The sequence below is a fragment of the Talpa occidentalis genome, unplaced genomic scaffold (genome assembly GCF_014898055.3).
Source record: "Talpa occidentalis isolate TD23 unplaced genomic scaffold, MPIMG_talOcc4v2.1 talOcc4.12, whole genome shotgun sequence".
NCBI lineage: Eukaryota > Metazoa > Chordata > Mammalia > Eulipotyphla > Talpidae > Talpa > Talpa occidentalis.
In genome coordinates this window covers 56873932-56888842 of record NW_023601212.1, presented here as the reverse complement: position 1 = coordinate 56888842, position 14911 = coordinate 56873932, and the positions used below count along the sequence as shown (strand labels likewise).

The 14911-nt window shown below is 39.4% G+C and overlaps 1 long non-coding RNA gene across 4 annotated transcripts in view; it reads right to left on the bottom strand.

Annotated features, from left to right (window-relative positions):
- LOC119241252 (uncharacterized) overlaps window positions 1-4095 on the bottom strand; it is a 96743-nt gene extending 92648 nt beyond the window's left edge. For 3 of the 4 annotated variants that reach the window (XR_008551158.1, XR_005124284.2, XR_008551159.1), the window contains exon 1: window positions 3960-4095. This is a non-coding gene — a long non-coding RNA (uncharacterized LOC119241252). Of the gene's footprint in view, window positions 1-3784; window positions 3805-3959 lie in introns of those variants that run through there. The other variant, XR_008551157.1, reaches the window with a different exon arrangement.
- Window positions 4096-14911: the final 10816 nt, after the last annotated feature.

Here is a 14911-nt window from a genome sequence, read left to right as displayed (position 1 = left end):
ACACCTAACATTATTTTTCTTATTTTGTTTACAATATATTTCAGGTACAGAATATAAGGTTCATATGAGGTGGAGTATTTGTCCATAATATACATTGTTAGAGTCCCTGTGTCCACAACATTTCTAGGCACCTAAAAGGCACTCGATATGTATTTACTGAATTAATAATTGAATCAAAGAGGAGAGTAGGAACACTTTATAGATTAAATGAGAACATACGCATAAATTTAGTTTTGCATTTGATGCACAGTAAGTGCTCACAAAATGATAGTCCTATATAAACAGTAAGTAGAACCCTGAGTTCTGGGATTCTAGCTCTAATTCCACACACTGATTTTACTAATGTCCCCCAATGTACCTTTTCATTAGGGACCAAATCAGCTCTTTTTTCTAGTACCTGGCCTGGGACAGATGCTCAAAATAATTGTATTCAAAAAATAAAAATAGTAATCCCTACTTGATAAGGTAGCATAAGACAAAATTACTTGATAGTGATTCACATACAAAAAAAATAATGTTCTTTTTATTATTAAAGTTTTAAATAATACAGACAAGTCTCAAGTTGCAGCTGGCTGGTCAGGTTGTTACCTCTGGTGCTGAACAGAGTCTAAAGGGAGCTGCTATTCTGAAGAGTGAGTAAATCATGGGAATGCACTAGACCATGACAGAATCAGCTACAGGGTTTAAAACCCAATGGGTACTGCACACACTGGGCTGTTAGGTAGGTAGATGGATGCCCATCTTCTTTACAAGCTCTCTATTTCTCTAATATCCAGTTGTCCCCAGAAAATTCTATGCCTGTGTGAGTACAGATCTATTTAAATTTATAGTTATCCCAAGAATGATAATAAGCACCAAAAAATAATTATATATTTCAGGAGAGTTAAGTTCCTCAAATTCACAAAGTACATGACTATGATTCATTCTCCCAACAGGAGACTAGAAACTGGGTATTTCTAGAATTGTTCACTGAGACTCCATTTTAAGACCCTGACACTTCACTGACTAATGAAAAAAGGACACTGCATCTGTGAGCAGCATCTCTCCTCTTAACTGGTACTGAAAAGTATCAACGAGAAAGTCTCCAAGACCACACCTCCAAATCTGAACTCTTACAGAGGCAACTGTGTTCTGGGCATGTTTTCATTTCTTGCTACATCATTCAGCCTCTAACTTGTCTGGACCATGGCATGCATTCATCAACACTCTATGCCTTTACGGAGCATCTACTATGTGCTCTGCACTGGACCTCAACTTGCAGAAAACAGACATGATCTCAACAGGAGTGCAATAATAACTCTAGAATTAAACAACATGAAATGTACCAAGAAATGTTACAAAGGGATGTGTGATTAAATGCTTGTAGACATATGTGCTTTTAAAGTTCATTGGCAATAGACCATGTAGTAGGTAGATATGCCTAGGGAAGGCCTCATGGGAAAGGCAGTATTTGAGCTAGAGGCTTAAGAAAGAAACAATTTGAATAGACAAAGCATATAAAAAAGAGAATCATTGTATATACTCATAGATAAGTGTGAGGCAGGTTTATGAGTTTGAAGCCCAACTTTTCTATGCATTTTACACAAAAGTTGTATCATTGGGCCTCCCCGGTGGCACAGCGGTTGAGCACTGGGCTGTGAAGATGCCCGCAGCCTCGGCAGCACCGGTTCGATCCCGGGCCACCGGTGAGGGTCCCACATGGCACGCAGACCTCTCCTGCCGTACCCGCTGCTCTCCTCAACAGTGTACCTTGTACTTCATCAGTCTACCTGTTTTGCTCCCTGCTCTGGCTCTGGTGAATTCTCTCACCCTCCCGCGCTTCTGACTGTACCCAGTGCTTATATAAATAAATAAATAAATCTAAAAAAAAAGTTGTATCATTAATAAAACATTAACTATAAAGTCTACATCCTTCTACTAGGAATAGCTCAAATGTAAATGTTACTGGTAATAAAAAAATGTAAAATACAGTAAACATAATTATTTTTTTAAAGGTGCAGAGAAATTTAAAGGTGTTTTTCTTTTTTTTTTTCTTTTTTTTTTAGTTAAGGGCTCCTCCTGGGTTTTATAGTAACTATTGCCTGAGAGTTTGCTCCTAGTCATGACTGATACTGCCTGACCAACACCTCTCACCCCACTATTCCCTACAAAGTGGCAGCTTCCTTTCTTTTAACTGCCCCAATAACCCCAGATCATTGGGACAACTTTTTTTTCTTCTTAAACTTGGAAGATCTTCTGGGTCTCTTTCTTCATCTGCTAAGGCCCAAAGCAGCTTTACATAAGTACTCTTTCTGGCAGTTCCCTGCAGCCAAACAGCTGTTCACCACATGTTTCCTGTTCTCGGGGCAGATAACCTTCACTCCTGCAGCTACTTTTCCAGGAAAAGCTCAAGCTTCAGTCCCCTTTAAGCTGTACCTTTCATGGAAGACTAAAACATACTTGATTCTTCCAAGGACCAGAGGTTTATAAAGGGCCATACTCCTTGCATACTGTAATATAAAAATTAGGAAAACTATCAAACATAAAAAGAAACATCATATCTATTGGTTAAAGACCCTTGAATCTTACACCTGTTATCTGAAACAGAGGCAAATTATTTAATTTTCTTGAGGGCAAAGAAAAGCAAATTTCCAGGCTCTCTTACAATTAGGTCAGAGACCATGTGACTAGACTAAGGTCTGGCTAATGAAAGACAGATGCAAGAGAGGTAAGGCCACTTCCAACCTTGGTCCTTAGAAAGCATCAAGCCAACATCATCCATCCATTGATTCTCTTTCCTTTGTACCATGAGTCCTAGTTGACATAACTACTAGATGGAAGAATTCCAGCTCTCAGTCACCTCCTGAGGTGTTTAGAAAATGAGATGGGAAATGAATCCATGTTTAGAAAATGAGATGGGAAATGAATAAACCTTTCTCATGTTAAGTGACATGTTTCAGAGTTCCATACTTAAATATAGTACAGCCTATTCATAGGGGAAAAGATGGCAATCTGGAAGTCAGGTTACTGTTTTTAATAACTACTATTAAGGAACTTCCCTATACCAGACACAATGCTAGGCACCATATATATAGAGCACAAAAATTATATATTAATATTATGTAACATATTATTAACTATGTACATATTAGCTATGTACATAGTTAATAATAGTAACCATATGTAGTTTATTACAGCCAAGGTATTTTATATTCATTTTACAAAAGGGAGAATTGAGATTCAGAGAGGTTAAACAAGAAAAATATACTGCTCCAAGGTCAAATAGTTGGTGATGAAAATTTTTCCAATGCCAGAGTTCAGCTCTTTTAATGACTTTATAATATCTATCTCATGGTTAAAGATTCCTTTTTCCCATTATTGGCAGGTAGAGAGGACCTCAATTATGTTCATTTTTCTTTATTAAAAACCTGCTACTATTTCTACCAAATTCAGAATTTTCTGCATACTGCCTCATTACTTGTTCTACAGAGTCACTGGACACAATAAAGTTTCTAGCACATTCTATATTGTTAATCATTATGGAAACCCAGAAGGAATCATCCATCACTCTTAGTCCTTATTCTGACCAGGAAAACCTGCACATAATTAGCTGTGATCCAATCAAAATTAAATACCATGGAAAAAAGTTACCTAGATGTTTTGGTCTAGGTCATTATAATCACTGAAATGTGAATTATGCCCAAACTAATAAAATAAATAAAATAAATTCAATTCACAAGTATGATTGAACCTCCTGTGTCCATGACACCATACAACCAAAACAGCTTCATGTTTTACATCTTACCTCTGGATCCTCGTGTTCCCCCATCAGACTCAGCCTCAGGCAAGAGAAGTTTCGTTTCTAAATCATATACAGTTTTCACATTAAAAGAAAAATATGTAGCCTTTCTCTAATAAGGTAAGATAAAGATTTTATGCTGGTAGAGGTAACATATACATAAACCCTTATGTTTACATACCTATAAATTTTATAGTCTTAGCCACCTTCTGAAGTAGCTGAAATGGTTGTAATCATTTCCATTTCCCTGTGGTAAAACTGAGGCACAATGATTTGGTGAAGTTCCCACAGTAGTAGAACTGAGAATGGAGCTTAATCTCCAGAATTCTCATGCCGGACAATCTGTGGATTCCTTACAAAGAACCCCTGCTATCCATTATAATTTCATTACATTCTATTCTGTTCTAATCATGCAGACAGGCAGTAGCGGCCTATGATGAGTGAGCATGTATAGTGTATGTTCTATCTACCCACCTTTTCTTTTTTCACTTAATGCAAGTTTGCCCAATAACATGGAGCTTGCTCCACTATGTCTCTTCCTCTGACCTTTTTTTAATCAGTGAACACATTATTCATATCAAAACTTTATCATTTTATGTGCTCCCATAAGCTATGCACATAAAACCTACCATATATCGTGTCTTCATTTAAAGTAGATATTCTGGTCCCCTTTTTTTTTTTCAGATGTAAGCCTCAATTTCCTATGATTAATTACTTGTGATGATATTTCCAAAGCAGGCCCTTGATGACCATGAAAGAAAGACCCAGGAATATTATGGGCAAGGTGACTAGGTAGCTCATTTGCCAAATAATGTATTTGGAAGCTACAATATCTGGTGCTTAAATCAGGATCCCAATGGGAAATGCAATATATCCCAAATAGCTCACACAAAGATCTAGATGAAGGGGTTACCTCCAGAGAGAAGGCAAGAATATTGAGGCTCTAGCAAACTGCCCACTGATAACAGCTGTTATGCCTCCAGGGCAGAATGGGCAAGGGGTAGAATTAGTGTAACCAGAACCCAGTGAAGGCTACAGTCACAGCAGAGTATACCCACTGCCAGAAATGCCACACTAAAGCAAAGAGAGTGCTAGAAAGAAATATCGTAATATCTCTCCTCCCAGCCTCTGATTTCTCACTGGCACCTCCCATAGGCCAAACCCCATCAGGGGCTAGTAGGCAAAAAAGCCGAGATGATGCAGTCTGTGGTGGACAGTAACCCAGGTTTAAAGCAAGTCGAGGGAAAGACAGAAAATGAATCTGGGACTCGGGTGGGAGTCAATGGAGGGTGGTGGAAACAGAATAACCAGTATTTCTGGTTATACACTGGCCTTGGGTTGTACATTCTCTATCTGCAAGGGGGGGAGATGCCTTTTATAAGAATGAAACTCCTTTTCAACATTTTACCATCTGACAAACACATAAAATACTGGCGTAAAAGTGGCTCTGGCCTGAATACACATCGATGTTTTTTAATGTGTTAGTAAATACAGTTGTTGGCTGTTCCAGGAGAGAATTATGCATCATCAACTGACATAAAAGGGAGTGTAATGTCATCTTCAATTGCTGTTAGAAGAAATAGGATGAAATTATGAGCAATTAGGAAATGAAATATTGTATCCCTGTGGCAGCTCAGGTTTTACTGAAAATTCTGTCAGCTTGGTTATGTGGGGAGCTACATTAATGTTCGAGGTTCACGTCCAGGCAGAGTAAAGAGTTATGAGCTGGGAGTGTGCTTCCCTGGTAAAAGTTTGGGGAATTTAATGCCCCAAAGTAGTTCAGAGCACATCAATGGGACAAGGTCAATACAGAAACCTGTTCTAAACATGAAGAGTGTTTACAAGCATTCTGTAAATGTGATTTAGAAAACTCTTATCTCACAGATGCCAATATTTAAGATAACGAATGACTCAAGAGAAAAACAAGAGCTGTCCCCTCAAGGGAATCATGTGCTAAGAAAATACAGATCTGGATCTAAGGGAATGGGAATTGGGGCTGCGGTTTAGTTCTAAACAAACAGTATCTATCTTCAGAAGTGGGTTTTCAATTTGGGGTTGACCATATATGATGACTCTGTAATACCAATCAATTAACTTTCTCCTTGAAAAAGGAGCTCCGTTCTTCTAAAACCCATTTGTTCTGAAATTGAGGAAGGCCTAGTATTGACCTCTAAATATTGTTGAAAGAAAATCTGAGCTCTTTGGACTATGAAACCAAATACAATCTCTTCACCTTGGCATTCAAGGCTTTAATCCATCTTCTCAGGTTTACTTCCCAATGTTCCTCTACAAACCAGCTAAACTAAATCCTCTCTATCACTTTGATTTTGTTTCTTCTATCACTAATCTGTGCAATCCTTGCTGACCATAAATCTATTTATTCTTCAAGTCTACTCTCTCTATGGAACTTTTTCTTACCTCTGCAAACATTAACACCTCTCTTTGAACACCAGCATTTGTCAATGTAAATGGCACAGTCCTGACTTTATTCCACCTTCCATTAGAGTCACTTAAACTCTTGTTTATATCCTCCAAGATGCTGGAAATTCCTTGAAGGAAGTGCTCAATCTTTTTGTAAGCCCCACAATCCCTAATGTAGTGGCTTTGATATAGTAGAAGCTGGTTCAGGATGTTTAACTGAATCGACATGAATGGTATCCATGAGGATGAAAGAATGAATGGGAGAGACTCCCTTTAAAGTTCATGAAAATTACCTCAACAATTTCTATCTCACTGAGTTGCAGAAAAAATGGATCCTTTCAATGTTATCAGATGTTTCTAGACAAAAGAGACTTACTATTCCAGATTTAAAACAATCTGTCTAAGAGATTGCTAACTCCAGCTAGCATTTTTAAGTCCTCTTAATGCTCTCCAAAAGTGACTCCATTCATACCAACATTGCATAATTCCTATATCCTGACAGGTTCTAAATAAATTTATAGATCTCACTTCTGCAAAAATCCAGTCTTATGTCACAACTTATCTCACGAAAACATCCACTTAGATTTCCCAAAGGCATCACAAATTCAACACGATACATTTGAAATTCATGATCTCCACCCCACTTTACCCTTGCTCCTACCTACACAATTCCTCTTCATTCCAAATTTCCCATCTCAGCTAACAGCACTTTCATCAATCATGTTTCATCTCTCTAGGTGTCTCCTGCGCCGCCCTGTCCAAATGACACCTGCAAGGCTGCAGTGAGAAGCAGACCTGGTCAAGCCCTCACAGAGACCTGCCTTCATCTCTCTCCCCTATAATCCTGGACTAATCCTGTCACTCCTGAGTCTTAACATTTCCCTGGTTCTAATCACTTACAAAGCAAAATCAAATCCTTTAGCTCAATACCTAATGTCCTTCATAAGGTGGCCACAACTCCCGATCAGGTCATACCTCCCTCAAGTCCTATCACTTAGCACACTACTCCTCTCCTCCCCTTCTCCTTGGAATAAATTCCAATGCATTTTTAGAGATCTAATTTAAAAATCACTTCATCTTCAAAGACTTTTTCTGGTCCCTTTCTGCCACACCCACCCAAGGAAGTCTTATCCATTTTTTTTTCTTTTTATTATTGTATTCTTTTACTCTCAAAATGCCTGGGAAAGTGTCTATGTGCTACACACTGTGATGGGCAGTGGGGTGGAAGGATGCACTAGCAGACATATTCATCCTTTGAATACACCCTCCTGATGTACACACACATTATGTGTTAATAAGAGCATGTGCTCCAACACTAATGATAAAGGACTGATCACAAAAATCTGCAAAGAGCTGATGAGACTCAACAACAACAAAGAAAATAATCCAGTCCAAAAATGGGCAGAAGAGCTAAAAAGAAACTTCTCTGAAGAGGAAATGCAAATGGCCAACAGGCATATGAAAAAATGTTCAACATCACTTGTAATCAGGGAAATGCAAATCAAAACTACCATGAGATACCATCTTACACCAGTGAGAATGGCACATATTAAAAAAACTAGCAACAACAAATGTTGGCAAGGGTGTGGAGAAAAAGGAACTCTTCTGCACTGTTGGTGGGAGTGCAAACTGGTCCAACCACTATGGAGAGCTGTGTGGAGATTTCTGGACCTACTAAACATAGAGCTTCCATAGGATCCAGCAATTCCACTCCTAGGTATTTACCCAAAGGACACAGAAACATCAATTCCAAAGAACACCTGCACCCCTATGTTTATAGCAGCACTATTTACAATAGCTAAGCTTTGGAAACAGCCCAAATGCCCAAAAATAGATGACTGGATCAAGAAGATATGGTACATATATACCATGGAATATTACTCAGCATTCAAAAAGATAAACACATGCAATTTGCAGCAACATGGATGGCGCTGGAAGGGATCATGCTCAGCAAAATAAGCCAGAAAGAAAAAGAAAAATACCGGATGGTCTCACTCATAGCAGGAATCTAGAAAACTTAAATAAGGGACGAGGAAAATGAATAACTACAAGAAAGTGAAAATCAAAATCAACAAAAAACTATGATCCAGAGACACTTTTTGGGGGGTGGGGGCGGGAGGGGAGGGATTGGGGTCAGAATGGGGGGTTGCAATTGTATGGGGAATATAAAAATAAAATTTATTATTTAAAGAAAAAAAAGTATATTCCAAAAAAAAAATAAAATAAAATAAGAGCATGTGCTTCAATCACCTCCCCCATGACTGAGTACGACTCAGTAAGACAAGTCTGTGTGTTGGATACTTCAGGATCCTCAGCAACTATTTATCATATTCTAGTTATTTCTTTGTGCTCTCATTCAGTTATTCCTAAAAATCACTCTGATGTTCAGTGGACAGATAACAAACACTGTTCATCAAAGTAAATGACTGGCTCATTGCATAATTTTCTTGCCTCTCAGACAGAATGATAACTTGGTTCTACCAAGATCCTCTGTTCTTTGTATTTTTTGAAAAAAGAACATTATTCAGTTGTCTTCTGGGTACCAAGCTCAGAAAGCTGGTGGAGATGGTATCCATTTGGTGCTCTATACGTAGGACAAAGTCACACTTTCTTTAGGACTCTTCATGGGAAAGGCAAAAGCTACAGAACCTTTGTGGTATCTCTGCAGGAGGAAGTGATAGAAGAAATGGAAGTAAAGTGATATAAAGTCAAGGACTACAAGTCACAGAAAATGATAAAACACACAGGGGCCTCAACCTCAGGCTTGCTCCCTAACACACCTGATTAGGAACTGAACTTAGGATCAAAAGGCCTGTATCCAGTTCCTAGCTTTCTATTTTCTAATTGGATGAGTCACCTACCTTCCCAGGGCCTCTGTTTTCCCCTCTGTAAAATAGGGGCAATAATAGCTACCTTATAATATTATTGAGGGGATCAAATTAGATTTTAAAAATGAATTACAGGGTTATAATTAAAAGGCCTTGGTAACACACATTTGAAGAAGTATGAATCTATACCCCTGTGATACATACAGCATTGTAAGCCAATGCTACATCAATTTTTAAAAATTACTAAAAAATTAAGATAAGCTTTGGAGTTTGGTAGATGTGAATATGCCATTTGTGAGACTTTATGTTTCTTCATTGGTAAAATGGTCATAAGAGTGTGAATTCTGTTAAAATGTATACCAAAGTGAGATAATGTACACCAAGTATTAGCATGGTGCCTGATACAAAGAAAACACACAATGAATAATTACTTTATAATTCTTAATAAAAATGTGAAATTCCATACAAATACATGGAGCATATGCTTGGGGCAGAAGAGACAGGTGTCACCATCAGGCACGCCACCTGTAGAGTAAACCACAACTGAGGGAGGACTCTACAGCCACTTCCAGAACAAAAAGCGAAAGATCTGAAATCCAAACTTGGGAGTAGTTGATAAGCATCTAATAAAAGAGGGGTTTTAAGAGGCAAGATTAGACAAGGCGTGAACTATGAAAAATAAAGGGCCAAGTAAACAAAAAAGTACAAACAAGTGACAAGGAGAGATCAAGAATTAAATCAAGAAAAGCTGAGAACAACCTGCACCAGGTTTGAATGCATCAATGCCACTAGCCCAAGAGGAGAGCCTTAAAGGGGCTGAAATGGCAGGTAAAAGGCCATCCAGGCAGGAGGAACAATAGAAATAAAGTTGGTACAGCATCAAAATGTTAAATATGGACCCAGAGGAAGATAGAAAATCACCTTCCTCAGGGGGGTGAGACTAAATTAGACACTCCCCTGGCCTACTATTTTTACTTGGAAATCAAGTCCAGGGAGACTCAGCAAATTGTGCTGATTGTCCAGTCCTCCAGCAGGAAGTGAAAAGGGAACTGAAAACATGTATGTGCTTTTGTACCCTCAAAGCCAGAGGTCTTAGGAGGGTATTATGAACCACTAATAAAAATGAGACAAGTCATAAAGCAAACTGCAGCATACTTCAGGGCCTCCGGGTGCAAATGGACCACTTGGAATGCTCTTTGGCTGCCCCTGTCAAGAGCAAGGCCATCTGCAGAGGCTGTGCTTTGCTGATCAGTCCCCTCAGGAGCTCGTATATATATCCTCATCCTCAGGGTGACCAAGTTCCTGGCAGCAGGATATGATCAGTTTGTTTTGTCTAAAGTCTTCCTATAGCATGGGCCTCCCCGGTGGCTCAGCAGTTGAGCGCTGGGCTGCAAAGCTGCCCACAGCCTCTGCAGCGCTGGTTCGATCCCCGGCCACCGGCGAGGGTCTCACATGGCATGCAGACCTCTCCTGCTGCACCCGCTACTCCCCTCAGTAGTGTATTTCTTCCATCTGCCTGTTCTGCTTCCCGTTTTGGCTCTGGTGAATTCTCTCACCCTCCCATGCTTCTGACTGTACCCAGTGCTTGTATAAATAAATAAATAAATCTTTGGGAAAAAATAAATAAATAAAGTCTTTCTATAGCAGGCAGGCTGAGGAAACCTCTGCTGACTTGCTAGCTGGAATATGCTAAGGAGTTAAAAGAGAAGCCTTCCTGGGAAAGTTTGGGCTGGAAAGCTCAATTCTGCATTTTCTAACAGGAAAGAGGTATAAGCTACCAATTTTCTCCTCTGGCTCCAAGTGTTTGGTAACTGTTTTCATATCCCCATGGGCCTCCACTCCTAGAGAAAGCATCCCTGGTAGCCACTGTGCAATGCCCTGAAGCTGGGGTTGAGCCTCATCCCCAACATTAAATCTTGGGCCTAATGGACTTCCCATTGATCTTACTTCAGCCCAGGCATAAAACCTAGCACTTCAAACAATGCAGTTACTTCTTAAAATATCCTTATAAATCTTGGCCATCGCATTCATTAATTACAGCCTGACTAGGCTTTTGGCTGTTAGTTCTGGGTGGCAACTTCATTTATTCCCACATTAAATGCTTTATTTCCGTGGAGCTATTTCAGTCTCACTCCATTACTTAGCTTACCCACTGCTAAACCTCCCCAGCCATGTCATCAAGCAATTTTTTAGAGAGACTCACCCCATGTTTTAAAAAATACTGGATAAACTATCCAAGTTATTCTAAAACTTTATAGTTAATAGGACAACTAGATCATAACAGTTAGACATTTATTAAATCTTGATATATCCTGAATGCAACACAAAATTCTGTGGCTACACTAGTCCATTTAATACATAAAACAATTCTGTATAAGAAATACTATCATGATTTTCCTCATTTTATATCTTGAGAATTAGAGAGCTTGAGTGAGTAGGGTCTAATTTGTCTAATTTGTCTGTTTGTCTAATTTGAAAGTTCAATCTCTTGTTGAGTTTATATTACATACATATTATATTTACACTGTATTATCAAGTCATGGCAATTCCAAAATTATAACTGTACTTTACCATAATATGGAGATAGGCATTGACAATACAGCATTCTGGAGTTGAATTTGGACCTCTGAATGACTTAATCCAATCTCCATACTTAGCAAATGGGCCCTTGTACTGTAGGGCCATACCCAGGTCACTGAAGAGTAGTGGGAGAGCCAAGGCTGGACCCCTGGCCTCCTTATTTTCTGCTACATGCTCTCCTCACTTTACTGCTGTCCAAATGCTCTATTACACCATAAAGTGTTTCCCCCGGGTACAGATAAGAGTAGAAGGATATGTGGAGTGATGTTAAGTGAATTGAATGTTCCTTATGCAAATGAAATGAGAGGCTAATTAGATTCCATAATCACTCTCTCCGATTAAAGTTGTCCTCCCTCCTCCCCCAACTTCCACACCTCTGACGTCCCTCAGTTGTGACTTGCAGTATCCCACTTAATCTAAATTTGCCTCCTTGCACATCTGTCCTAATCACAAAACTGGATATATTTCATCCTCTAATAACCACAGTCTGTGTCTTGACTGCATGGGGGTGGGAAGGCGGGGACTGAAATCATGCTTTTTCTAACTACTGGAAACTAGCAGGTTCTTACTCTGTGATGATAAAGCTATGACTCAGAGGTATAAACTTAAAACCTCAGAGGCCAGGAAAAGGACTGAAACAAGAAAACTCAGTAGGTATTAGGACATACTAATTTTGAAGTGAACGCCAGGAACTGTGGGGCATGGGGGCCAGACACCTCCTTAAAAGGAGCAACTGCTCCTCATCTCTAGTCAGTGGTTACTGTGAATTCTGCCTCCATATGATAAGATAGGTTCACTAGAGTGGGAACTTTGTTATTTTTTTTTTAAAGATTTATTTATTTATTCATACAAACACTGTGTACAGTCAGAAGCGCGGGAGGGTGAGAGAATTCACCAGAGCCAGAGCAGGGAGCAGAGCAGGCAGAAGGACCGAAGTACACTGCTGAGGGGAGCAGCGGGCGGCAGGAGAGGTCTGCGCGCCATGTGGGACCCTCCTCCAGTGGCCGGAGAGCAGCCAGGGATCAAACTGGCACCGTGGAGGCTGCGGGCAGCTTTGCAACCCAGTGCTCAATGGCTGTGCCACCAGGGAGGCCTTAGAGTAGGAACTTTGTCTCATACCCTGTTACATTTTCAATGTGTGAAGGGAGCCTGGCACAAAGTGGGCACTTAATAGTTTCCAGGGGGACTCCCTGGTGGTCTAGGGGTTAAGTCTCAGTGCTATCGCAGCTAAGACCTGAGTTCATTCCCCAGTCAGGGAGCTAACTCACATGGCGCAGACCTCTCCTGTCTCACCCACTGCTCCCCTCAGCAGTGTATTTCAGTGGATCTGCCTGTCCTGCTCCCCACTCTGTCTCTCGTGAATCCTCTCACCCTCTGTACCTCTGACCCACACCCCAGTTCTTCTATGCAAAATAAATAAATATTTTCTGAATGAATGAGACTTCCAGTTGAGGATCTCTACAGTGTATTCAGTACCTAGCGCACAAGCAGATGCAGTCGCCAACCTATTAGAGAGTAGCAGTACATAGTACATCTGATTGCTCTGGAGCCAGGGGAACTATTAAGGCATGTTAATTTCAACCACAGGGCACTTCAGGTCATAACTGAGAGTCACTTCCAGGATGCAGAGAGCAATGGAGAAGGGCACACGATTCATCACATTTATTACCAATATCAGTGCTACCAGCTGGGTACCCGGCAACCCTAGAAAGTATCATGTGGTAGTGGGAAGAGTTCTCAGCGGAACAGTATGACTTCAGGTTGTGAGAAGTTATAGGACCTTAAGCAGACCTGGAGCCTCTTTGTTCCTTCTTTTCAAAAGGAGGAAATGATACTAAAGGCCTCTATCTCGGTTCTTTTAGATTTTAATAGGCTTTTCCACTTGTTTTATGAAAGGGACACACCAGAGTTCCTTTCAATTGAGTCATCAATAGTCAACTGATGCCAGAGAAATATAGAGGATAATAAGGGACTATTAGGAACTATTACATGCTAACATACTGGATAACTAGAAGAAAGATAAATACCAAGAAACATGCAGTCTACCAGCACTGATACATAAAGAAATAGAAAATCTAAACAGGCTTATAAAAAGGAAGGAGATTGAAGCAGTAATCAAAATTTCCCCAACAAAGAAGTTGGACAAAATAGTTTCATTGGAGAATGTTACCAAACATTTAAAGAATTAATTCCAATTCTTCCAACTCTTTCAAAAGTTGAAGAGGAGGGAACACTTCCAAACTCATTTTATGAAGCCAGTATTACCCTCATACCAAAGTCAGATAAGGACACTACAAGAAAGGAAAATTAGAGGCCAATATCCCTGATTAATACAGATGCAAAAATCTCAATAAAGTACTAGCCAATTACATTCAACAGCATATTAAACAGATCATACACCATGGCAAAGGTGTATTTTTCTCTAGAATGTAAGCATGGCAACATATATACAAGTCAATAAATGTGATATGCCACACTGTAAGAATAAAGGATGAAAATCATGTTATCATCATAGTAGATACAAAAAAAGCATTTGACAAAAATTCAACACCCTTTCATGATACAAATTAGCTATAGAAGGAACATACCTCAATATAATAAAAGTCATATGAGAAAAATGCACAGCTAGTGTCACAGTTAATTGTGAAAACCTGAAAGCTTTCCCTCTAAGGTGAAGAATGAGGCAAAGATGTCTACTCTTAGCACTTCTATTGAACACAATACTGGAGGTCCTAGTCAGAACAATAAGGCAAAAAAAAAAAAAAAAGAAATACAAGGCATCCAAATCAGAAAAAAGGAAGTAAAATTCTTTCTTTCTCTCTCTCTCTATTTGGAAAAGAATCTCATTACACTTCACTAATTGTTCTAGAAAAAATTGCAGCACTATGTTGAACTGTAGTGGTGAAAGTGGGCATCCTAGTCTTGGACTAGAATTTTTTTATATAATTGTTCATTTTTCAACAATATTTGATTTCCCCCCCATCAGGTGTAATCCCCATAGAATTTCCTTCACCAACGCACCCATGCACCATCACCACAGTCCCCTCTGCACCTCCCTCCCTCAGACCAGTAAGTATATTATACCATATACAAAAATTAATTAAAAATGGATCAAAGACTTGGACATAAGTCCACAAGATACAAAGAAGAAAACATAGACAAAACTCTATAATACTGGTTTGAGAGTACTTGACAACAAAGTCAAGAGAAACAAAAGTAAAAATGAAATGTAAAATTACACAGAATTTAAAAGTTCCTCCCTCTGGCGCAAGGGGTTAAGCACAGCACTATTAAGCTATGCACA